Source organism: Scleropages formosus, chromosome 20, assembly GCF_900964775.1.
Source record: "Scleropages formosus chromosome 20, fSclFor1.1, whole genome shotgun sequence".
Lineage (NCBI taxonomy): Eukaryota > Metazoa > Chordata > Actinopteri > Osteoglossiformes > Osteoglossidae > Scleropages > Scleropages formosus.
Genome location: NC_041825.1, coordinates 13653225 through 13678760, shown reverse-complemented (window position 1 = coordinate 13678760; position 25536 = coordinate 13653225). Strand labels below are relative to the sequence as shown.

At 41.8% G+C, this 25536-nt stretch overlaps 2 long non-coding RNA genes across 4 annotated transcripts; one reads left to right on the top strand and one right to left on the bottom strand.

Moving 5' to 3' along the window:
• Positions 1 to 1438: 1438 nt before the first annotated feature.
• LOC108939840 (uncharacterized) lies at positions 1439 to 12971 on the bottom strand. Its single transcript, XR_001966534.1, has 5 exons — positions 12850 to 12971; positions 9188 to 9218; positions 8325 to 8407; positions 3851 to 3929; positions 1439 to 2244 (listed from the first exon to the last, which is right to left on the bottom strand). It is a non-coding gene; the product is annotated as an uncharacterized LOC108939840 (long non-coding RNA).
• A 1805-nt stretch (positions 12972 to 14776) lies between these two features.
• Positions 14777 to 23495, top strand: LOC108939994 (uncharacterized). Of its 3 annotated transcripts, none has more exons than XR_001966540.1 (3): positions 14777 to 15216; positions 21080 to 21150; positions 23142 to 23495. It is a non-coding gene; the product is annotated as an uncharacterized LOC108939994 (long non-coding RNA). The 3 variants fall into 3 exon arrangements; XR_001966541.1 differs by lacking the exon at positions 14777 to 15216 and adding an exon at positions 15821 to 16021; XR_001966539.1 differs by lacking the exon at positions 14777 to 15216 and adding an exon at positions 15822 to 16089.
• Positions 23496 to 25536: the final 2041 nt, after the last annotated feature.

Here is a 25536-nt window from a genome sequence, read left to right as displayed (position 1 = left end):
AATGTACCTGAATAGTGACCTTTACCCAGTATTGAAACTCAAACGTACTAAAACATGCAGGTTCCAAATGTGACGATATAATCTTTGTCAGGCATCTGCGGTGATTATCTTTGTGTACAAGGGTGAAGGCAGCCTAGGTTTAACACCTTAAAATTGATTATTCATGATTAAATGTTTATATAAATGTGTTACCCTGGTGTGACGCACCTGATCGGTTGCTGGAACCTGTCTTGTTTACATGGGATCAGAGGGAATTTGCTTACAAACAGAGCATTAGTTAGCAAAGCTTCGAGCAATTCTGTTGTTTAGGTGCAAAATCTGACATCGCACAATAGCCTTCTTGATAAATAAAATTCTGTGATTTTAAACAATACTATTTCTTTTCTTCTCTCCAGAAAAAATATTCAAGCTCCGGCCTATTTGTAGCTCAGCCAAAACCTCTCAGTATGTTTTGTTACAGCACGAGTGCAGCTTTTGGCGAAGTCTGCCTCGAAAGTTCATACTTAACTAATGCCACTTGGGATTTCGCTGCTCTCTGGATGGGATCTTGGTGACACCCTATATCTGGCCAACGCATTCTGCAGCCCAAGACAGAAAACGAAGCGGCCTGCATGAATCACAGAACGGCACTGCGGCTGCACTCGATTGCATAAGCAAGTCTCACTGTGTGAAGAGGAATATGTTTTCCTCGCTCGTGATTCAGATGCAGCAGAGCTCTCCCTGACTTTGTGCAGGTACGACTTACTGCCATCACAAAGGGAGGAATTCAGTACGCCTCTTTAATTAGCAATCTGAATGCGCTGCACTGTGAGAGCAATCATTTCTCCCTGCTATGCTCTAAGGTTTATTATATTCATTGTTATGCAACTGCATTCAGTCTGTGACATCACCCCGACTGGGAGACGGTCTGAGCTGTCTTACCGTCTTGTTTTTATTATATAGGTTTGCTACATGGCTTTGTCGGTATTAAGAATAACAATATTCTATGGAATGACTAAGTATACGGTCGTACTAAGATATCATTATAGAATTTGATACAATGATGCAACTATAAATAATATATAGTTTTTCCAGGACAAAAATATTTATTGGACCGTAATTCTGAGTTGATATCTCTGCATGTTGTATGTATGAGGTGGCATCATTTTAGTATTATTCCGCAATGTTAGGAATGTCACAGTTAAAATGTTAGAAAATTTATGTAAATATGAGTGTGGCTGCTACACCTCCTCACCCATCGGCACACCTCCCATCCCCCCCATTCCCCCCCATTCCCCCACAGCCTCGACCTTTACAGCAAGTCATAAATCCTGACCTGGATGCATTACCAGAATTGCTTTATGTAATATCTGCGTGCTGGAAGATAAAATCCTGAAAGCATGGCTTGAAATAGACCATTCTGACACGAAATGTCTCTGTGGTGTGGGTTCAGCATGAATTCAATCTAAATGCAAAACTGGCTATTAATCACCTCACTCCTCGCAGTATTAACAGCTATAAAATATGGGTGCATTCTGTCAGCCAAACCAAGAGGGCAACTTTTTTCCTTAGCGAGGCTGAGACTAAGAACCATTGTATTACTGTCGCCAAACACAAACAGAATCATGATCTCATCCTTTGCATGTATTCTTGACTTTATTTCATACTTCTTCTTTGCAGCATAGAGAAGAATCAGAGTGTAGAGAATTCTCACAGGTAAGGCTAACGAAATCAGCGGGCTTATCCTCGGTTTGAACCAATATACTACAATTATTTAGTATAGGGTTCTTGTAAAACCACATGAGAACTTTACATATTTTCTCATATTATACATTCTAAGAGGCACAAATGCTATCCCAAAGACAAAAAACAGATAGCGTAAAATATATGGAGAACAAGTTGGTCACTCTTGCACAGAGTACACTGAGGTTAGTATTTTTATGTTAAAGAATTCCCTCGTGTTTTTGCCGCAGGAACAATCGTGGCTTTGGAACACTGAGTTTAGATAGAGCAATGCGGCAAAGTGACCCAGCACAATTTAATGCACTATCTGGTTGATTGCTCTTGTAGGTTGTTTTTCCCTTAGAGAATGCAGCACTATTTTGTCAGCACCTATGCTCTGAATGTGCTGTAAGCTTGCAAAATGTTTTAATGGCAATGCTTTGCACCGTATGGCGGAGCCCAAAGTTTAAGACGATTTTCTGTTGTTGGATTGTCCCAATTTGTTGTTCTCCACATTGTTCAGTATTAAAGTATTGTGTCCAGCTGAAAAGGAAGGCAAAGAATAAGTTATGCTCAAAGAAGTCCATACAGTTATTCAAACTCACAATAACCTCATTGTTACACTCATTCTCTGGTTTAATCCAAGATAAAATTTTGGTTTCTTTTTCACTGGACAAGTAAACATAGTGTGTGAAGACACGTCTTTCCCAGATTACATGTTACTTTAAAGTACTATCATTTGTTGTTTTCCGTTGGTCCAGGTTTGCTACTGTAGGGCTGGCAGCGATGGAAGTGTAAACAAGTGAAGGGATTGTATACTTCTGCTTGAGAAATGGGCTGCTAGAGAATGATAGCCGTCTAAAAATTATTTATGAAATTTTGCTCTGCCTGACTCCATCAAAACAACTGTGTAAAGAGAGTGAGGCTATAATCTTGTGGGTGCTATGAGCAACTATAACTTAACTTAAGATCTCGGTGTTTTAATATCCAAAGTGATGCAACACATGCAGAGACGCTTGGTGTCAGGATTTCTGAAAGTGTATCGCCCTCATCACTCTAAGCCGAATGGTCAAAGATACTGTGAGGTAACTTCCCAAACCCTGCTGACATCATATGCAACATTGTGTCAGGATTGCCTGACAATTCAGGCAAGGGGCTTTGAATTAAAACTTAGTCGGACTACAATGTGGAAAATCATCGTTCACTGGCGGAGAAATAAATATAAAATGCAGGTACAAGATGTCAATTCACTTTAAAGAAAAGCAGTAGGTAGAAGAGCAGAAAATATGTGGGATAGTGATTAAGGCCACTGGCATGTCATTTAAAGATGGTGCTGCAAATTCTTAGTTTTTTGCAGTACCTTTGAGTGAAGTACTTACAATGAATTATTCCAGTAGGACACCCTGCTGAATAAATAATTTTATGATGTGCTGGACAAAGTCTTAAGCTAAAGAAATGTTTACTGTACAAAACTCAAAGTGTAGATGGCCTTGGACACAGATGTCAGCATAACAATGATTACCAAGATTAAAAGTGATAAGAAACTGCACATTTTATCACTTTCATCATTAATCAATTTAGGATGTTAATATAATTTTACATAGGTAGGTTTCCTTCTGTTGAAGTACTACACTAAAAGTTAAAGGTCTGGGCAAAATTGCACTGAAAATTAAAAATACCTGTATCTGTTTCACTTCTATTACTTTAAATAACTTGGAATTTTGCAGTTGTGGTCTATACTCATAACTGATTTTATATATGGAGGATCTTAGTGATGAATCTTCTTCCATCAGATAAAATTAGAGTTTTATTTGTATTACAGCTCACAGGTACTCTATTTACTCTTTCATAATTGGACAATAGTAGGTGATCACCACTGAGAAACATGTAACTGTTTAGCTTTGTTTTATTGTTGCAGTTTGTTGCTATGTTGCTGTGACCCAGTGTTTCCGCAGTAAAAAAAAAAATACTCATGTGGTTTAACATACGCAGCCCTGATCTACACAAGTGAGATCTTGTATCATTGGCCTTTTCTCAGTGAATTATAGACATGTCTGAAATTGTCTCTTGATAGTCGTACATGGTGTGTGGATGAGGTTCTCGGTTTGGGATATCGCACATGTGCAGTTTGGAGGTGAACTTATTTTACCTGTAGGATAGCAACCAGTATTACATGAACCTTGACAATCTTGTCGCCAGGTTTCACTGCGTTAACTCAGTCAAAACCCCTGCAAAAAGAAAATGAGGGTGGTGAAACAACTTGCTGTACGTGAACCACAAACAGGGCCCGCTGTGCCTGTTGCTCAGCCTTGGGGGGATGATGGCAGTGCGAGATACTGTCTGCCAGTTCTCCTTATGGAAATGTTTTGTTGTTCTCTTAAATATTCATATGTAGGTCTGATATATACAAGGTGTCCATAAATCAATGCCCTGATTACAGTATGCAGTAATGCTGTAATTAATGCTGGTAGTTCCAAGCGGCATGGTGGCACAGCAAGTAATGCTGCTGTCTCACAGGGGCTGGGTGGTGCAAGAAGACATGGGTTCAATTAACACTCAGTCTGTGAGAAGTTTACATGTTCTCACTCTGTTGGTTTCCTCTGACAAGCTAAAGACATGATGTTCAGGTGAGTTGGTGACTCTAGAAGTGACCCATTGTGTATGTGTGTGGGTGTCACTGGTATGTGAACGAGTAACTTGTTCTAAGTAGTGTATCTAGCAGTGTAAGTCACCATGGTGAATGAGGTGTGTGGGCTGATAGCACTACATAGAGTTCATTAGAAGTCGCTTTGGAGAAAAGCATCTGCTAAATAAATAAATGTACTAAAAAAAATACAAAAAGTTTCAATGCTCTTTACTAAATTTTTACCATAGTGGCCCCTACAATGTCCAAGTGGCAGTTACAACACACTGTACTTTTTCAGCTATTAACACCATCTTTAATTAACAGCTGCTATAGGGCTACCAGTGTAAAATAGATTAATGAAAAATCACAAGTAAAAGCTCTGTGTGCATCTATGAACACTCATAAAAAGGAAATGTATATAAGACACACTAAAATTTATGACATACGTTCAACAACAGCAGTAAATGGTTCATAATGTTTGACTTATACTGTCCTGATCTATACAAGCAAAATCTTGTATTAACAGCCTTCTCCACAGTGAGAATTTGAAGCTGTGCCTGGATATCCTCATACTGTGGAAACTGAGAGTATAGACATTAGATAAATAGCCATTGCTGAGCTCTTGACTTTTCCTCAAGAACAATTCAGAAGATATGTATAAAAAGTGCAACTGAAGAAAAACTACATTCTTCAAATGCAGGCACACGCAACTGTAGAAAGTGCAGCCAGGCTATTTTGCACCGCTGTTCGTATGGTTTTTGGTGCCAAAATAATTTCCACAAAACAAAAGCAGTTCCGTGCAATTAGCAAAAGTAACTTTGTGGTACTGAAGTGAAACTGGTATGTGAGGACCCCTCTTGAAGACTGAGGGATTCAGTATTCCCGAGGGGTTTGTTCCAATACACTAAGGACGGTGCCAGAAACCAATTGATGCGGCTTTGATTTCCGACTCCTTATGTGTGTGCACGTTTCTGTATATGCCTGCACCAAAATGATCACATAGTTATCAATATAGAGAATATTTACAATCTCCCTTTTCATATGCTCGTAAAAGATAGTTGCCCTAGAGGATCGCTAGACTGCAGCAATTGAGAATTCATTTTGGTGCTTATCCAAAAAAGACTCTTCCAAGGTTATATCTCCTTGCTTTTTATCTCTCTGGAAGAAAGAGCCCAGTATCACCCATTCCCATTGCTCAAGTTATCTTTACAGCTGCTCCTTGCTATGAGGAAAACATAAAGCCGATAGCCAATGTGCTACAGTGAGACACAGATATAAGCTATTTGTCATAATAATAATAATAATAATAATAATAAAAACAGATGCACATACATATAAATCATAAACCACAGCCAATATTTAAAAAAAAAAACCTGACCCATCAAATTCACTATTTCAACATTTGCTAAGTTATGTTTCAAAATGTGCTAAAGTGTGTGAAGAAGGTCTGTTTTTAGTGTTCAATGCGTGTTTGAGAGAGGCTGCATCTTCAAGACAGATATGCATGTTTTCATCTCTTCAAAACACTTTTGTATGGTACAATACATATATTGTTAGTTTTTTATTTAATATGCTCTGATATTTTTGTTAAAAAATTAATGCTTAAAATTTTTCAGAAAAGCTTGTAAAAGTGAAATGGTCATTAGTGTAAAGTTTATGACAGAGACTAACTGTACATGAAGCTGAGACCTTAAAAGTCAAAAAGCATCTAAGATGTGACTACACTTTATCCACTTTATACACACCTATAATATGGTTGTCCAAATTAAACTCTTTTCTACATGATTATTTCTGATTCTTTGTTACGGTAGTGGGGGGTGCGGTGGCGCAGTGGCGCAGTGGGTTGGACCACAGTCCTCCTCTCCGGTGGGTCTGGGGTTCGAATCCTGCTTGGGGTGCCTTGCGATGGACTGGTGTCCCATCCTGGGTGTGTCCTCTCCCCCTTCAGCCTTACGCCCTGTGTTACCGGGTTAGGCTCCGGTTCCCTGTGACCCCGTACGGGACAGGCGGTTCTGAAAATGTGTGTGTGTGTTACGGTAGTTTCATCGTCAAGGGAATCGAAAGATGCAAACTTTTCTACACAACCGTGCAATTATCAGTAGTTACAAATTATATGCAAAAAAACTGGTAAACTCTTGTGAAATGCTGTACACCTGAAGGGCTGATTTTTTAAAACAGACATTACATATTTAGAAAAATACCCGTGAACATGTTGTGCATTTAATGGATCAGGACATCGGTTTACACGTTAGTACCCATTGTGATCTGCACTGAGCAGATACACACAAGTACAGTCACACTTACGAAACAGCATTTTACTTGTTTTTGGGGAAAAACATTGATGTGCTTAGTGGCAAAACCCACCGCATTTTGCCATATTCAGAAGTAATTACCACCCAACCAATCTCAACAACCACTCATTCTGAGCAGGGTCACAGTGAGCCAGAGCCTATCCTGGAGACACTGGGCACAAGGGGCAGGAGGGCACACACACTGGATGGGACGCCACGCCATTGCAGGGCCACAACTAGGTACCCAGGCACACAGCCGGGTGAAGGTACTGGAGCAATTGCAGGGCAGGCACCTCCCTCAAGGATGCTACAGCTGGAGATAGAGATTGAACCGGCAACCCTCAGAACCAAAGGCAGCCACTCCAACCGTGACGCCACCAGCCACCCCCAGCGGTAATGAATTTTCCAAAATGTAGCACATTCCTAACAGCAAGTGACTGCTGTTGTCTTCTATTGAAAGTTGCATATTTGTCTGACAAGTTTCACTAGAGTCTCGTTTAAGTGCGTGGTGAACATGAATTTAAATATGCAGCTTAAAATATAAATTTCTGGTATTTGATGGTAGTGCTCTGGTAGGCAATATTTAATAATGCAAAATGTGAAAGCAAGAGTACACTCTCTAAAATAAAATTACTCAAGGTGCTATGAGGAATGATTTCAGAATGCTGTCATCGACTGAAAAAGGATCTGTAGCTGAGTAAAACGACAAAACTTCCGGACAACAGCACTCTTTGTTATTCTCGATGTTTTGGGTATTTACATTGACATTTACATTTATTCTTTTAGCAGACGCTTTTCTCCAAAGCGACGTACATCTCATAGAAAATACAGCTTGTGCATTACCTTAGGAGAAAGACATAGCTGCAGACGTAATTCTTAAGTACAGTTAGTTTCCTTCACCATATTCACCGACGTTCATCACACACGTAGCTGCATAAAACTACCATAATATAACTGATTCCTAGTCACCTTCCTGGTAGTTTTTTTTATATTGAGATACATCAAAACATATATACTATATGTGATATACATATATAGTTTATGAATATATACACACACACACACACACACACACATACACACACACATTGTCTGAACCGCTTGTCCCGTAGGGGGTCGCAGTGAGCCGGAGCCTAACCCAGCAACTCAGGGCGTAAGGCCGGAGGGGGAAGGGGACACACCCAGGACGGGACGCCAGTCCATCACAAGGCACCCCAAGCGGGGCTCGAACCCCAGACCCACCAGAGAGCAGGACCTGATCCAACCCACTGCATATATATATATATTTGATACTACATATGAACACACACACACACATATGCATGTGGTCTCCTTGGATTGTGTTCATCAAAAGTATTTTATTCTGATCAGTGCAATTTCTCATTAGTGTACCCTGCAGCACATTTAGCATGTTTTGGAAGTAATGAAAGAGTGCAACTTGATCCAGATGTTTGCAGCATCACCCGCGTTCAAGCATTTCTTTCTCTGCACGCTCCATTCATTTATTCATTTAACTGACACTTTTTCACAAAGAAATTCCCATTAATGCTGTGTCACACAGATCGCCACAGGGGTATGTCCAGATCCGCAGCTCTGCTCTGCATGTGCCCAGGATGCTGGAAAGCATGTACATCACCGTGATGATCATCTGGAGAGCTGAGATAAAGCACTGGAGGAGAACAGCTGCAGGTGAGATGAGTAATCACCAAGGCTTATCTGCTCAGCTCAGCTTTCCTCATCTGGCCCAGGTGGCAGCTTGGCCCCGGACGGCTTTATTGTTCGCTGGCAGCTGGGGGGAAATCAGTAAAACACAAAGACTTTAGTGATTTGTATTTATTTATGTCTTTATTTTGTTATTTTTTTATGTATTTATTTGTCCGTTTGTCCACGCAGAGACTCGTGTGAGCAGATGGGCACATGGCCGCCACTGGTTCCCGAGAGCTCTGCTATGATTGTCATATCTCGCCGCCATGGCAACATGCCTGCTGGCCCCCCTGGGATGCGTTGATAATCGCTTTCCTTCGAATGAGGATAATTTTGACAGGAGCAGGAGGAGGCAGGACAGCAGGGAAACTTGGTGAAGGTTGCGCTAGGCCCCCGTGATGGAGCTTCGAAGTAATTGGCTCACATGTTTTTTGAAAGCAATAGATTCCGGCGAATCTCGAATTTAATACATACTATTCTTTGACTTCAGTCGTGTCCAACAAGTTACATTTAAGAATCTGCATTATACAGATGTTCTTTGCTAATTCACCCCGGTAGAAACTGAACTAATAATCGCTAACTCAGGATGTTTTTCACTTTTATTGTTAACCTCAGGGTTTCTCACTTGGAACTACATTTATGATGTACATCTGAAGTTGTGTTGACCCAACATGTCACTATAAATGGTCCAGCGAAAACGGTCTTGCCTATTTTTATTTGCTCGGGTGTGCTGTTTCATTTCAGTTAGCAGACAGAACCCACACAAAAACACGTTATTTTAACATCTCATGCTAATAAGCCCCATGACTTAAGTTGATTAACACAATCATCACTGTCAAGCTCTGCTGGAGTACGAAATGCTCACCTGTCCTTCACGCCAGAATTAAGTCTATGACCTGGAGCAGAAAAAAAAAAACATCGTGTTAGAAGGGTTAGAGAAAGTGACATGCCTTGGACAGTGACATAGCAGGACAGCTAGCCAGTCGTTTGCATGCAGTTGGACATGTGTACGTATGACAGTTTGCATCACGTGGTGATGTACAGGCCAGGTGAAGCATGTGCAGCGCACAGAATTCAATGCGTACCCTAGAATAATACAGGCCTACAAGTACCAACATTAATGAACTTATAGTGTGTGAGTGTCACAGAGTGAGTATGTTCCACTGATGTACGGATGAGTGAGCCAGTGTAAGTAGTGTATCTAGCAGTGTAATTCACCACGGTGAATAAGGTGTGTGGGCTGCGAACACTACATAGAGTTCATTGGAAGTTGCTTTGGAGAAAGCGTCTGCTAAGTGAATAAAAGTAAATGTAAATGTAAACTTAATCAAAAATTGAGAAATGTGATTACACTACTAAAGAGCTGGTGTTACTGCAGAAAACAAGCTCGTGCACATTTAAGTGCAACTTGAGAGAAAATAGTTACTTTTGTCATCATCAGGTTTTGGTGTTCGGCTCCACTGGCTCTTGAAGCATAAGGGGAATGAGGTTTCATATCAAGTCCGTAATGCTGTATACGAGTTCCTTGAAGCTTGAATCACATACTGTATTGCAATATCCGCGAGAACAAGGTAATGAAGAAATAGCTGATACGCTGCCGTAGAACTTAATCACCGACAATGGTTATGTCAGTGATCAGGTCATCCGAAATAAAAAAGTACCATCTAATGTTTTCATCATTTCTCATTTATCATAGAGACAGTATTTTCAGTGGAGCGGAACAAAGCTAAGTACTTACAGTTTTTCTGCTTATTTTACAACACTAGTTTCCTGACATAAACTTTTCTCCCAGTAAAACAATGTGCCCCCGGGTTAAAATCAGAACGAAAGACGATTATAAAATTAAGAACTGCCTTAGCAGCAAAATGTACGTCTCTCCATTAATCTGAAGAAAGCACGTACTGAATAATCACTTTTTCTTCCAAGAGGTACTGTAATGCTGCATAAAACAACGAACATGGCAAGTCAAGCATATTATGTCCCTTCTTGGGAGGGAATTGCTGTATTTGTTAGTTTCATGCTATTACTTTCTCATTCTTACCCATTAGTGAGAAGCCAATACATATTAGACTTTTAAACAATGTTGCTGTTTTGTGCTGCACTAAGAAGCCTTACAGTCAATTACAGTAAAGCTGTAAAGATTATACAGTAGATTATCACATCTTGTAAAGTGATGAATAACCACAGGAAGATTTACAATGACTATTGACGTACATAACTGTTTCTACCAGTTTTTGTGCCCTTTCTCACTGAATTTTTCACTACACTCATTAAAAAATATAGCTTCTTATTCAGTTTATTAAAAGGTCTGCATGTAGGCAGATAATAAACATTAATCATTAATTTGACTATTTGCTGAGAAGACTGTAAAATAGCTTCCAGGAATAGATTTATAATAACAATAATAATAACAACTATCACACACACACACATTTTCTGAACCGCTTGTCCCATACGGGGTCGCGGGGAACCGGAGCCTAACCCGGCAACACAGGGCGTAAGGCCGGAGGGGGAGGGGACACACCCAGGACGGGACGCCAGTCCGTCGCAAGGCACCCCAAGTGGGACTTGAACCCCAGACCCACTGGAGAGCAGGACCCGGTCCAACCCACTGCGTCACCGCACCCCTCTAATAACTATTATTTTTATTATTTTTATTCTAATTTAAAAATACAAAAATAAATTTGTGCCGTTTGCACAACAGCTATATACAGATATATCAGTGCTGTTCCATGTTTGTATTCCATTTCTGTAATTCAAAAATGAGAAATGCGTCAGGCAGATGAAATAATGAAATCAAATCTGATTTCATTAAAATTCCACCCCGCTAACTCCAGTTGGACATCAAATGGATATTTCATTTTGGATAATATGTTTTTAATCATTTCGGGAAAATGACTATTGGCACCAATTCAGCTGTGTGAAGCCCTATCAGTAGTAAACATTTCTGCACTATAGAAAGACCAGCACGCGCAGAGTGGAGTGGGCTGTAATTCGTGGCTGTACTGGTGCTGCTTTCCCTTCACCAAGTCAGCCGTGTGCAAGTGTTTTATCAATTTTTGGCTATGCTTCAGGAGAGAGAGGAATCTCCCTCCTGTACACCTCACACAGAAATCTGGGAAGAGCGGTATGGAAAGATGCAAGTTGATGGCAGTGGTAAAAAATGCAGTAGTTAACGTGTGTGTAACCAAAGCAAAGCTTAAAAGAAGCACATTACAGGGGTGATTTTTTTAGGCCGGTTCGGTTATCCCCATCAGCCAGCAAACATCTATGAACATAATGACAAAATGGGGAACTGGCCAATAATAAAAAGGCAAGATTATGCTTATTTAAAGACCCCTGCATTCTGACGTTATGAAAGTTACCTGAACCTGGCGAATGGCTAAGCAGTTTACCTCACCTGATGAATTACTTCCGCCCCCGCCCCCGGGTACGGGCATTTATAGGCACAGAAATCCTCTTAAAGCAACAGCGGTGAGGGAGAATAAATATTCATTTCCACACCAAAGCAGGGCAGAGCACTGGGTGGCCTTATTCTTTATTATTCAAATTTCAGGCAGACCTTGAAACAGCTGCGAAGTGCAGGAGACGAAGTTGATATGAAAGTAAGAAATGTATTATATTAACAAGGCGCTGCCCTATAAAAACAGCTTTGATGGCATCGCTTGTAAAGCACTGGCATTTTCTATTTCCGTGTCCTCCTCCAAACTCAGGCTCTCTCTCTCTCTCCCTCTCTCTCTCTCTCTCTCTCTCTCTCTCTCTCTCTCTCTCTCTCTCCATCACACACACACACACACACACTCTTCCCCCCCTCTCTCTCGCTCTATCTCAAGCACACGTGCGCACACACACGGCGGCACGTGCGCACCCAGGGCTGCCTCTGTGTCTCGGCGACAGAGGGTATAAATAAAGTGTGGTAGGTAGAGTCAGGCGCTGGTGTGACATGGCACTGACGCTCTCAGAGGTAGGAGCTGTTAACACACCAATCCCAGCTCAGTTTAGTGCATTCATTTCTTGCCTTCAACCCCCACTCTTGTACACATAAGTTCCTGCTTCCTTAAACATGCACCACACACACACACACACACACACACACACACACCACTCGTGAAGCAAGCTGTGCTGCCAGGGTTTTTCTGATGTTTTTGCAGAGCTCACAGAAACCGCGTATCAGCCGCAACAATAGAAATAAAATGAAACTACTGTACAGTTCCAATTAGACTCAGGTTTTCAATACATTCACCATAAAGGTGAGTCTGCAGTTCTATTCTAAGTTCATATCACTGCCACATCAGACAATCGCCTTGCAGATCTGCAGCAAGGAAAAAGAACATTTTAAAAGCAGCTCGGGTGGCGTCTCATTTAAGCTGGTGGTGCGTCAAAATTAAACAAAATGTGAAATTTTCATCAGTATCTCCCTGGGAGTTGAAATATCAGCACTGGTACCGAAGCGAAAAGCCTCATCGGTAGTAAAATGCATAGAGATGAAGCCCATGCACGCATACGAACCCACACGTATTGACTAACCTTATCACACTCCTGTGGGCACTGTGTGCTGTAAAAGAGGAAACTCTTATGCCAGTGTGTGAATTCAAGGCCCTGACTCATCCTGGCGTCAGTCCAGATCTTCACAGACATGTGGAACAAAACATGTGCTCCGGGAGGAGGGAGCGGGCCTACAGAGACACGGGGAGCGCAGGGGTCTTTAAATAATCCCTGCCAGGCTACCGAGTTACTCAGCCAACAAGGGCGCTCCTCCCACATGTGGGTATGAGCTCTGTCACCCACCCATGGTGACCAAGAACCTTGCAGAGGCAAAACATCATTGCAATCTGCTGTACAGCTGAAGTCATGGGAGACAAGTGTGTGTGTGTGTGTGTGTGTGTGTGTGTGTGTGTGTGTGTGTGCGTGTGTGTGTGGGGGGGGGGAAGGTCTAACTTGACAGGGTTTTAGGAACACGTGTTTTTCATTGACCACAGTATTATGTACAGTGCAGTAGGGTTTCTCGGGGTTGGTTGCCCCAGATGATTGCTGCCAGTGACATATGCTGCTGGGTGTGTGTAGAAAGCAACGAACTTGTCAGGGCGGCGTCAGCAGAGAAAATGTTAGACGCAAAGCAGATGCTCACCTGGCGCTGAAGTCAACCAAATCAAGAGGAACCAACGGTTAGCACAGTGGCACAGCAGGTAACACCAATGTCACACAGCTCCTGATGGGTGTAGGCTTGATCCTTGCTCAGTCTGCATGGGTTTCCTCCCAAAGACAATTGTTTTAGATGTATTGGTGGCTATCAACTGGCAGTAGGGAGTGTGTATGTCAGTGCGGTGTGGAGAATCTCAAATACTACAGTAATGGTATTTGCTGTGTGCAAATGAATAAATATAATGTAAAGATACAATAGTAAAATCTATGTTCAGTGTGATGACATCATTGCAAAGTAGCATTAGTGATCCAAGGTTGCAGTGCATATGCTTTTTCCACACATAGCATGTATAGTATTTGTTCCAGGCTTCAAAATTGGAAATTATGCATGTGGAAGATGACAAGTCAAAAATATTTCGAAAACTGCACCTGCTAGTTGAAAAAAAGAATTCCAGGGACTTCAGGAAACTTAGGAGTACTCTGCTCACTGTGAATTGCACTGAATCATGATGACTCTGCCATATTTTGAGGATTTCACAAAAAAGTACAAAGCTCTGGTTTAATGAATTTTTTGATACTAACATTACAGATTTGAAGGCAGTGAAAAGGATGTTGTATTGATTTTTTACACAGTCAATAACCGCTTTTCCCGAGCAGGGTCACGATGAACCAGAGCCTAACCTGGCAACACAGGGTGAAGGGCTGGAGGGGGAGGGGACACACCCAGGACAGGACACCAATCTATCACAAGGCACCCCAAGCAGGACTCAAACCCCAGACCCGCCACACAGGAGGCCCAGGGCAAACCTGCCACCACCACCCACACAGTCCAAGCACAATAAAATTAGCTTTAACCCTGAACGTAGATGTTTACTGCAGGCCAACTGATTCTGAATATGCATATTTTATATTAAATTTAAACAACACACAATCAGAATTTACCTCCAGTGTGGCTGTGTATGTGATGTCATTCTAAAGAAATTTTTTTTTTTATTTGAAGAAAAATGAGAGCTGACGAGGTGAGATGTGCTATAGAAACAGCGCATTTGGTTTTTGGCTCCTTTGGGTACAGCTTGTTGGAACAACTAATAACTGTGCTATCAGTGTTTCATGTTTAACACAGGGATTAAAAAAGATGATGAGGAATGTCAGATCTCTGCACGTATCATTGCATTTATTGTTACTGAGGAAAACGGGGAAAAGAAACTGCCTTTCGGTCCATATCGGCCCAGCTGTGGTGCAAACCTTTCTTTTTTCTCGATTTAGCTGAAAGAGTTCGTCTCCCTCGGGAATCTCAAGGGCGCAGAAACGCAGGGGCCGTCTCTCGGGCCACGTCGCTGAACACGGCTCTTCCTAACTCACGCTGCGATTGGAGGCCCGGCACCGCTGCCAGTGAAATAAAGACCTTTGTTTGTCCATGCCAGGTGCATAAAGCCAGCTTCCACAACAATGCTCAGAGGGCCTCTCGGAGCCAGATGAAGGGAGAAGAGTCTCTTTGTGTGACTTGGGGGCGTGGGCTGGTGGCGGGGGGTGCTCGATCCCTGGGCCGCACCGCAACCTCCCACCCAGCACACGCGCACACAGCATCAGACTGCGTGAGACGGCGCCGCACGCGCACGGGACGACTTTGCGAGCGATCGGCACGTTCACCTGCGCCGTTCCCGCACGCGGTCGCTCGTCAGACGCGACTATTATTACTTCGCAAATGAGCGGGTACGGGTGCCCGGGCCCCGTTCGCAGTACTACCCCTTGGTAAGTTGCAGACATCCGAGCAATCTGGAGTTCGCATAAACACGGTTGTTACCTAAGCAGCGGCGTTCTCATTAATTACAGCGCCGTGAACATTACTGCTGAAATCAAAGCCGGTGAGGGCTGCAGAAATGGGCCAGAGAGAGAGAGAGACGGGATGGGGCGGGGGTGAGGGCGAGCAGCGGTGGAAAGATACTGAGGGAGGAGGAGACAAAGGGACAGATAGGAAAAGAGTACAGAGGTGACGAGGGAGAGCGATATGGTATGAGACAGAGCGCAGCTCTTCGTGGTGCTGCAGTGCGTGCCTTTACCCTGGAAAGATGGAGGCACTGGGCAGAGCCAGAAAAACACATCTATTTTTGGGAGCTTACAAAGTACATAGGGACAAGTGAAGGACAGTCATGTGACTCGCTCCCCTCACCCTCCCTCTGAGCGTCAGCGGCTGTCCCTTCGGGGGCCCTTCAAGCTCACACACACACACACACACACACACACTGTCCTCAAAGGACACATTAGTGTAATGCTCAGAATCACAGGGTGGGATTTCACCTTCTGACTCGGTAAATATGTGTGTTTACTATGGATGTTTGCGCACGGTTCCTGGTGGGCGTGTGTGCGTGCGTGCGTGCCTCTGTGCCGCTGAGCGCAAGAGATAGACGCAGGCTTAGTAAGTCGCACGTTTGCTCTCGTTTTCGCACCCGAGGCCTCGTTAGAGACAACCAATACGGACTATTTGAGAATGTGCAATAGGATACACGCCCTGGTTGAGCCTTCCATCTGGTGACACCAGCAGACCATCAGCCCACAGGTAACCGCTCACGGGGCCCGGTCCATCCATCACTGTCAGCGCGCCTCTGCGGAACAACATGAAATCAGGTGCCTATCCAGTTTCTCGTTCGAAAACTGAAGCTTCCCCAAATTTTACTTTTCATCGCGCGAAATAAATTTCAAGTTTATTCAAATTCCGACGAGAAAAACTTTAACAGACAACGCTTCTTGAAAGTATGTGAACCCCTTGTCCCCTAGTTTCACTGCAAAGGGTTATTTAATGAGAAGCAGTCTTTCTCATCTTATATAAGAGGTGTGTTTTTTACCAGTTCTATATGTTGCTTATGAGGAAATCATGTATGTAGTATGAAAACAGAAGTAGTGCAGGTGCAAAAATAAGTGAACCCCAAGTTGCATTGGTTACACCAAGTAGGTAAGTAGAATAAGGTGTGTTAATCACAATCATCTATCCATGTTATAAGCTTACTTTAAGACTTTATACATGAATTTTATGCAAGAAGGCCTTCTTTCAAGAAGCACTGTATGCGTGTTTTTGTATTTTTTCTTATGTTCTGAATTCCGGCTTCCAAGGATTAGCAAAAGGGCAAAAAGAGATTAATCCAAGACCAGCAATGTCATGGCAAAGATCACTTCTCCTGGCATTTCCAGTTTTTATTTTTAAGCACTACATTTCTGCTTTCATGCAAAAGCAAATGCAAATCAAACCTTGCAGCACCATTTCCTTGTTCATTGTGCACAATCATAGCCAATGAGAAAAGTAATTTTCTTTTCATTTTTATGTGCACAGTTTCTACCAAATGGATAAATAAATTGAGGTGCTCGACATGGCACTGCTTAACCTTCATCTATGATATAACCATGGCTAAATGTAAATGAAATTTTAAACCGCAATTTACACAGCTTTTTTCCATTGTGTGCGCAAACCGATGTCAGCCTAAAATGTAAACACATTCACCCTGAGGACGGGCTTTCAGGAAAGGGGAGGGGGGTGAATTTTTTCCACAAACAGCGACTTATTCGCTGACATGAAAAGACGCTGAGAACATTTTCCATTTGGTATTTCACACATTCAGATATTCTGGCATCACAAAATCTGAAACGTTAAGAATACAATTAAAGTTAAATGACCAACTAATTACAGCTGGCAGCACCTGATTTAGTTCTTTTCTAAACCCCACTGTCTTTCCAGTGCGCAGAAAGCAGATTAAATGGGGGCGTTGTTGCACAGATTTTTCGTTGGTTTCGGAACCAGGGCAGCAAATAGAGGCTCTCACTACTAGCTGCCATGAAGAAACCACGGTTACTAATCTTCACTGTAAAAAATGACACTTCATCATTCAGATTTGAATAAGAGGACACCACGTGCGCTTGGGGCATGACCAGCCACACATGTACATTTAAATAACCAACACATAAGTAACCACCAAATATATTTATTGCAGGGAAACAAAGGAAATGTCCACAATTTTACAACAGCTCTCAACTCTCTACTTTTTAAACATTTTGGGTGCTTTACTTGCTTTAATCGAGACTTCAGGATTCCTGTAGCATAAAATTCCCATCAAGTTTTGTATTAAAGTGTAGCTCTACAGGGGGGGTGCAGTGGTGCAGTGGGTTGGACTGGGTCCTGCTCTCCGGTGTGTCTGGGGTTCGAGTCCTATTTGGGGTGCCTTGCAATGTACTGGTGTCCCATCCTGGGTGTGTCCCCTCCCCCTCCAGCCTTTCGCCCTGGGTTAGGCTCTGGCTCCATGCGACCCCCCCCCCCATGGGACAAGCAGTTCAGACAGTGTGTGTGTGTGTGTGTGTGTGTGTGTGTGTGTGTGTGTGTGTGGCTCCACATATAAATTTCAGAAACAAACATTTTCATGAAATTTGACAAAAAAGATGAAAAAATTGATAATAATAATCAGAATATTGGAATCTAAATTTTATCATTTAAAAAAGACCACTGAGTTATAAAAACGGACCAGCCTATTTCCAAAGGGATAGGGCTTGAAATGTCACCAGTGACAGATAAGCCTTCTAGATGTCTGTCAGTTTTATTAGCGCCACATTTACGCTCGTGCTTTGGAGCAGCTGTGCACTGTGGTAAAGGCACACGGTGATTTATTATCCCGAGCACCAATAGTCTTGGGTCGATGACAGCACCGGCGCAGAATTAACCACAGCCACCCACAGCCAGTGGTGCACAGAGAGAGAGCAAATGAGCGAGGGGGGTGAGGACACAAGAAGACAAGGCAAGAGGCAAAAGAGATGAGGATATGCAAATCCAAGGACATCACATGTCTTCTTTAGTTTTACTCTGCTGAAATATGGACTACATGAAAAGCTGCAATTTACTTATGAAGTGTCCCAATCTGAATTCTTCAACAACACATTACCCCATATAGGCTGTCCTCTTATTATCTTTGTAGCACTCTGCACAGCTTATCCTCCGTGCCCTTGGCTCATCAGTCTTTATACTCCTTCCTATGCTAAAACTTTAATCTGTAACATGAGATAATTTTCTTCAGCTCACTAATGAGGACACTGTTTCTATTAGAGTATAAATGCTGTCCCACTGCTGTTTTGTGTATGTCAGATCATATATTGATTTCAGCAGCAGCCAACAACAACAACTAATAATAAGGCACAGGCTGACGTTTCTCCGTTATTTCTAATAACTGCTTTTATACTTTAGCTTACAGATTCGTAACAAGACGCAAACTGAGTAAAGTAAAATTAAGCAAAATGTCTTATAGGTACAATAAGGAAAAATCAGTGACATCCGGTGGGATTTTTTTGTCTGCCTAGTCACCACATCTTGATTATGTATAAAAAACACTGTATGCAAACTGGAAAACTGTAGAACAAAACAAATATCTGAATGTTTAGTTACATGATTTATTGAGTTTGCAGTTCAAGTGACAGGCTGTTCTAAGAGCTGGTCACAACCTTACACTTAAAGGGTGACTGTGGACAAAAGCTACGGTCACCCAGCAGGGTGTTTGATAGATTCAGACCATTTGTTTGCATACCAAGTGGAAAAATTGCACATGGGAGGCCACCAAACATGTGACAGCTCAAGCAGTGCTCTTGTGGATGAGTGTGCTAATTTTCTTCCCTTAACTGCGGGAACAGTGCTCACAATCAATTAGAAGTGTGTGTGTGTGTGTGTGTGTGTGTGTGTGTGTGTGTGTGTGTGTGTGTGTGTGTGTGTGGGAGAGGAGGCAGCATTAGTGTGAAGCCTTTGGTTGGATGTTTGTGAGTGACAGTTTGAAAATATAAACACAAAAATTCTCAAACATATATTTATCAGTGTATCCCGTTGAAACATATAAATCTCTTTTTCAGATTAGTGCAACAGTAGAAACTCAGTCCATGCATTTTCAAGGTCAAAAACTCATCATCATCATCATTAAGAAAACTGCAAAAACATGTTGTAATGTAGCCGCGGGAGCAGCAGTCAACTTTTTCTTCCAGACTGAACAGATTAAGAATCACTAAAATTAAACTTTAGTCAACATCTCAGCGAAAAATGTTCTGCGTGAGTGAAGCGTTTGCTTCAGTTAACATATCAGGTTTGAAAGCAGTTTCAAATATGCTGAGGTGCAGTAGGGTTCTGTATAGTTAATATATACCTTGTTTACAGTTAACACACACTGTGTCCAAGAGCAATTATCCTTCACAGGGCTGACATTTGTAAGGAGATGCCAGATATAGGCAAGTGTTCACACACGCACACAAACACACACACACACACACACACACACACATACACATGCACACATACATTGTCTGATGCCACTCATCCCAAGCGGGGTCATGGTGAACCGGAGCCTAACCTGGCAACCCAGGGTACAAGGCTGGAAGGGGAGGGGACACACCCAGGACGGGGCAAGTGTTCACATCCCACCAAATACCAAAGAATGGACTGACAGCAGTTGCCTCATAGTGTGGAAGGAAGGAAGCGCTTTGGGGAGCACCACTGACGAAAAGGTATATACTGTAACCTAACAAGGAAACATAATGTCTGCAGAAACACTGTGCTTGAAAATGACTAAATATCTCTGATCCTAAGCAATCATTAATGTACATGCATAAATGTGCTATTACATTACAATTTGCATGTGTATCAGTGGTGTCTTTTATGGAGAGAAAAGGGAACACAACCCACACTAAAGTTTCAGAAGATATAAATAATATGTGCAATATTAAATTAACTAGAAAAATACAGAATCAATTAATCATAAAACAGTTTTAATGTTGGAGCAGAGGCTAAAGATATTCCCTTGTTGTGAAGGGACCCGGGTTCAAATCCCACTTTCTGCTGTAGTATCCCTGCTGTAGTGACCCTGTACCTCTGCTGAATTGCTGCAGTAACTGCTGTGCAAATGATTATGAGTGTGTTTGGAGAAAAGCATCAGGTAAGCATAAAGTGCAGATTTGAATCAGATGTTTTAATATTACACTGAGTTTTGCACACTGCTGTTATTTATTAACCTGCTTATAACAGAAGTTTTAGCAACTCATGGGTAGAACTGACATTGTGAACAACAGTTCACTCAAGTACTAAACCAGGTATAAAATAGACAAAAACAGTGTTTTAAACATTTAATTGTTTTTTTCTTTATCATAATACTGTACAGTGTCATGGTTTTGTCTGTATGCTGTAGGGTATAAGAATAGGTTAAATCAGTCCATTTCATTTCTGTTGCTTTCTCTTGATTTGAGCACAGACCTCTTTATGTTCTCTGTAAGAGTAGTTTAACATTGTATTAGACCAGTTTATGACTGTGATGGAACAGTTGCTCCACACATTTAAATGGACTTCTTGTTTATGAAATATACCCATGATGACTGTGAACACAGTTATAGGATTGGTGTAGTTATCCAGGAAAGATTATTTCTGGGAAGAATGCATTTGAGAAGTGAGTTGTGGGGGCCAGATAAATTGGTTTCTTCATTGTTATCTGATTTAAAAGGGAAAAAAGACAAAGTACAGCACCTTTCGAGAACTAATGTTCTCAATGTTGTTATTAATGCACTTGATGGAAGATGACTAATTGTTCTTTTTTGGTTGAATGGAATGTCCTAGGGCAGAGTGCATTCTACAGAGCTGGCCTTGAATTTCAGAGGATGGAGAGAGAAGCACAGAAGAGGCAAAGTGTAAGAATACTGTGTTTAAGACTGTTTTTTTTGCAAGCCAGTGAAAGTCTTTAGCTTGTAAATCAATGTGTTTCAAGTTATTGTCATGTCTAAATGGTATAACAGGTTTTTGGTTTGGGAAATTGATTACTGTGTATCCAGACCTCCTTGCGACTCAACTACGTCCGCAGCCAGCCTGGCCACTGCTATGTTAGGAAACACATCACGTTCGGTCCATTTTTCAGACACACCAGCTGCCTCTGATCATATTTATACATATTCATATTAATTTAATTTGAAAAAATATATTAACGAAATCATTCATCTTAATCAAGTTATCCCATTCCTTTGCTTAACTGTTCCAGAAGTTCAATGAATTGTTCATAGTGTGACAAACAAATAGAGGTGAACACAGCTCGCCTTCACTGGATTTTTTAAATGTATGCGTTAAGAAATAGAAACAAGAAAATGCCATTCAAACATAACGGTGACACTGTGCGAGCTGCAGCATGGGAAGTACACTCATTAAATTTCTGTACCGCTGCATCGAAAAGTGTACACCACAAAACATTTTATTTTCACTGCATACATTAATAAATTGCATTTTCAGCGCAATCTTGAAAAATTGCACCATGCGAACACCCCATTATCAAAACAGTGCCTTATTAAAACGAGCCCTCTCAAGTGACAGGCATTGAATTTGCATTCCAAGAACACAATTACAAAACATAATAAACCCTTTGAACAGTCCAGCCCTACCTTCACCTCCAGCATGAGCCTGAATTATAGCTATAATTCAAAACTTTTTCGAAAAAAATTTGCTTGTGATGCTTTTCGGCTTTTGAGAAGTTCACACAAAAAACCGACACTCGACTGCAATCATGGATGAGGAAGTATGCAATCTAAGAGCATACTTATATCTCCTGGACTATGTCCCCAGCAGGCTTAACAAAGCACACACTGTACACTGCCTGAGTACAGGGATGCCGGAGAGCACCATGGTTCCCTGTGGCCGGGCTGCTTACAAAAGGTTCCAGCTCAGCGTTCATTCCATTTTGGAAACACTCATCACCAAGGTGATGCCACTGCATGCTAATGCCGGCACACAACCATTTGCTTTCATATCACAGACTTGTAATGGAACATTCAGCGTGATTCCATGGAGCCATTAAACTTAGTGCCATCTGGCAAGATTGCCTTTGTACAGAACCTTAATATCGAGGGCCTTATTTCAGAGTTTGAATAGTGACTCAGGCCTTCCCACAGCATTACAGCCAGGGCCCTGGAGAGCGCAAGTCCACGGTAACAGGTACACCTCCTGCTTAACAAAGCAAAGGAGCAACTGGAAAAACACACGCGCCTCGCTTTCTTGACCTCCACATCTCCTGTTACTTCCTGCTCACCAAGTCTGAGCTGCTGGGACAAGGGAAGAAACACTACTCCAAAAACGAGAACGTCGTCAAGTCAAACACTGCGGAATAATCTGCCCTCGGAAGGTTGAAATGCGCAGGACTGTAGACAACATGCTTACTGTCAATCATTTAGTTTTAACGATTTTTTTAGCATTTTTTTTTCCTTTTCTCAAACTATTTATTTTGTGCATTTGTGAAATGTATAAATTCTGATATAATTAATTCATGTTGTCTAATTAGTTAGTTCAAGCATGCTTTAAAACATGGGATAATGAAGACAAACAATAAAAGAAGCAACAGAGAACAGGGTAATTGCCAGCGTACGGATACGGAGAAAGCAAAGTGAGGTGACATATAAATTCAAGAAAAAACATTCAGGAACAGAGACTTGAATACAGCGTAGAAGTAAATACTGAATATTGGAAAATAGATGCAAGAGGCACATACTCCAGCGAATGATGTAATTGTTGATTTTATTCATATCAACATTATTCATATCATCATTATTCATCTCGTAATCATTCATATGAAATATTGTGGTGCTCTGGTTTTTACTCCCAGTTCTGAGCTGAGCATTTCCTTTTACGTCTTCCCGTCTAGGTCTCCATGTCCCTGCAGAGCCCACTAAGTAGACAGACCAGTATGCACAGTGAAGCTAACAGAGAAACTGGCCCTCATTCAGGGAAGGGGAGGATATGGTTTCCAGCCAATCAGACTGTCTGTATTCACATTCCTGTTAGTTTGAGCACAAAGGGCCCGTGGTTTATTATTAGTCAGAATTATAACAACTAACAAGCTGTTTGCCTGAATTATGTTGCAACACAATTACACTGGATCACTTTGTACAGTGCAACAGGTCGGCATCTACCAACATGTGAGAAATAAATGTAATTAACAAGGGTGAGAACATTTGTTATTTGCTTTGATAAAATGTCAAATCATACATTTCTGTGGTGAGCTGAACTTCTGTGAGGCTTACACTTTCCTTTATACTTTGGATTTCTGAAAAAAATGCAAGTATACCTATACTTTTAAGAAAATTTTACAAGCATCCAGAGAATCGTGGCATACCATTTATCAATGTCAGATTTTTAAATTACTGCATGCATGCAGCCTTGACTAGTTTAAGGAACGCCCTCTTTCACATGTCCGTGTCTCTTCACGTCTGTTTCCTACATTAAGCAAAAAATAGAAAGCTAAAAGCAGAGGATAATAGGAAAAGGGGACTCAACAGCTGCTTCGTGAGTTATTGGATATCCTTTGCAGGTTAATGGAGCATGCTTTGTGTGAGCAGTTCTCAACTGGCTGTAGAGAGATTAAAACTAAAGAGCTCTCATTGTTTTCCCCTAATTGAGAATGACAGGCGCTGGTCAGTGAATTAAGGTGAAGGCCTGCGGGTCAGAGACACGCAGGCCTCAAGCACCTCTTTCACAGACACAGAAAATGAAGTCTGTGACTGTAAATGAATAATGCAGGTAGAGCCACTCTTGGCATCCAGTCTCAACAAACCAGGGTGAAACCTTAGATTTCAGCTGTATTCAGATGCCTGCTCCACTGCAGCTTCTCCATTGACCTCATTAGATTTTAAAACCGGATGACCTTCTGAGAATGCAAAGGAGAACTTTGATTGTCAAGGTAGCAACTATTTCCTTCTACCAGCAAAAGCACCCGGGCTAATAGCTCACCTGTGTACCGGAAACACGGTAAAGAGAATATGCGTGATAGGACAAAATCGTATCAAAAAGGACAAAATCCCACAGCTGTGAAAAAACAATGGAAATAGAGCTTGATGAATCCATCCATCGTCAACAACCACTTGTCCTGAGCTGGGTCACGGTGAACCGGAGCCTAACCCGGAAACACAGGGCGCAAGCCCGAGGGGGAGGGAGCACACCCAGGACAGGACGCCAGTCCATTGCAAGGCACCCCAAGTAGGGCTCGAACCCCAGACCCCCCACGCAGCAGGCACCAGCAGAACCCAACACGGCTCCGCAGCTTGATCAATGTTTTCTGTAATACATACATTGTAACGTATCATTATATACATCCACCAGAGGTTCACTTTAAATGTTAGCAGAAAGAATTCAAAAGGGACACATACGTTTACTGATATGGAAGCATATATAGGAAGCACATGACAAAATGTCCGATGTAGTTTCCTTTAAAGAGCATGATTGTTCATTGTGCCTCGAATAATTGTTTTTCATATCCTGTTGATCACAAATGTGCATTGTATGTCACAAAACACTCCACTACAAATTGGACCAATCAGCAGGAAGAGCAGATGTTGAATTTCTCTTGAAAACTTAAAAAACAAAATATTCCTATAAATTAAAATGTTAATGTACTTATCACTTTTATTGTTATTTTTTAATACTTTACACTGAAGATTTGAGATGGCCCAAAGCAATGGTGTTTGAGACTATCGTGGGAACAGTTAGTGTCAGTTCTTAATAAATACATACTGTGTGGTATTAAGACAGCGGTTTAAGATCAAGATTCACTGCGATAAGCAAAACCCCTCTCGGAGACCAAATTGGTTGACGTCCATCAGATGGAAAGCAACATTCAGACAAGGTGCAACAAATGAGGAGGGGTCCGGAGTTACAATAACCCCCCTTTCAGCGTGCGGTTCTGCAATAGAAGACTACTGTTCCAAGGCTGCGCAGCAGGAATGTATGAAAAACAGCATATTCCCTCCCTCAGATCCATTGTACTGTACAGAGACATCCACACATTAACTTGACAAATCCTAATTGTTTTCCCTGGCCCTTCAGTACTTAGCCCGCGGAGCAGCCATCCACGAGCTGAATCGTTGTTCTGCTTCAGCATTCTAAACATCATACTTTATAGTCCCATTGTTAAGAATGCTAATGCACAGCTCTTGTTCAAACTAAATCTAGTGTATGCATTAATGCTACTTTTTGGCTGGGTTGTAAAGAACGAGCGGGCTACCTGTGTTAGCTCTTGTCTCTTTAAAACGATGAGCTCAAAC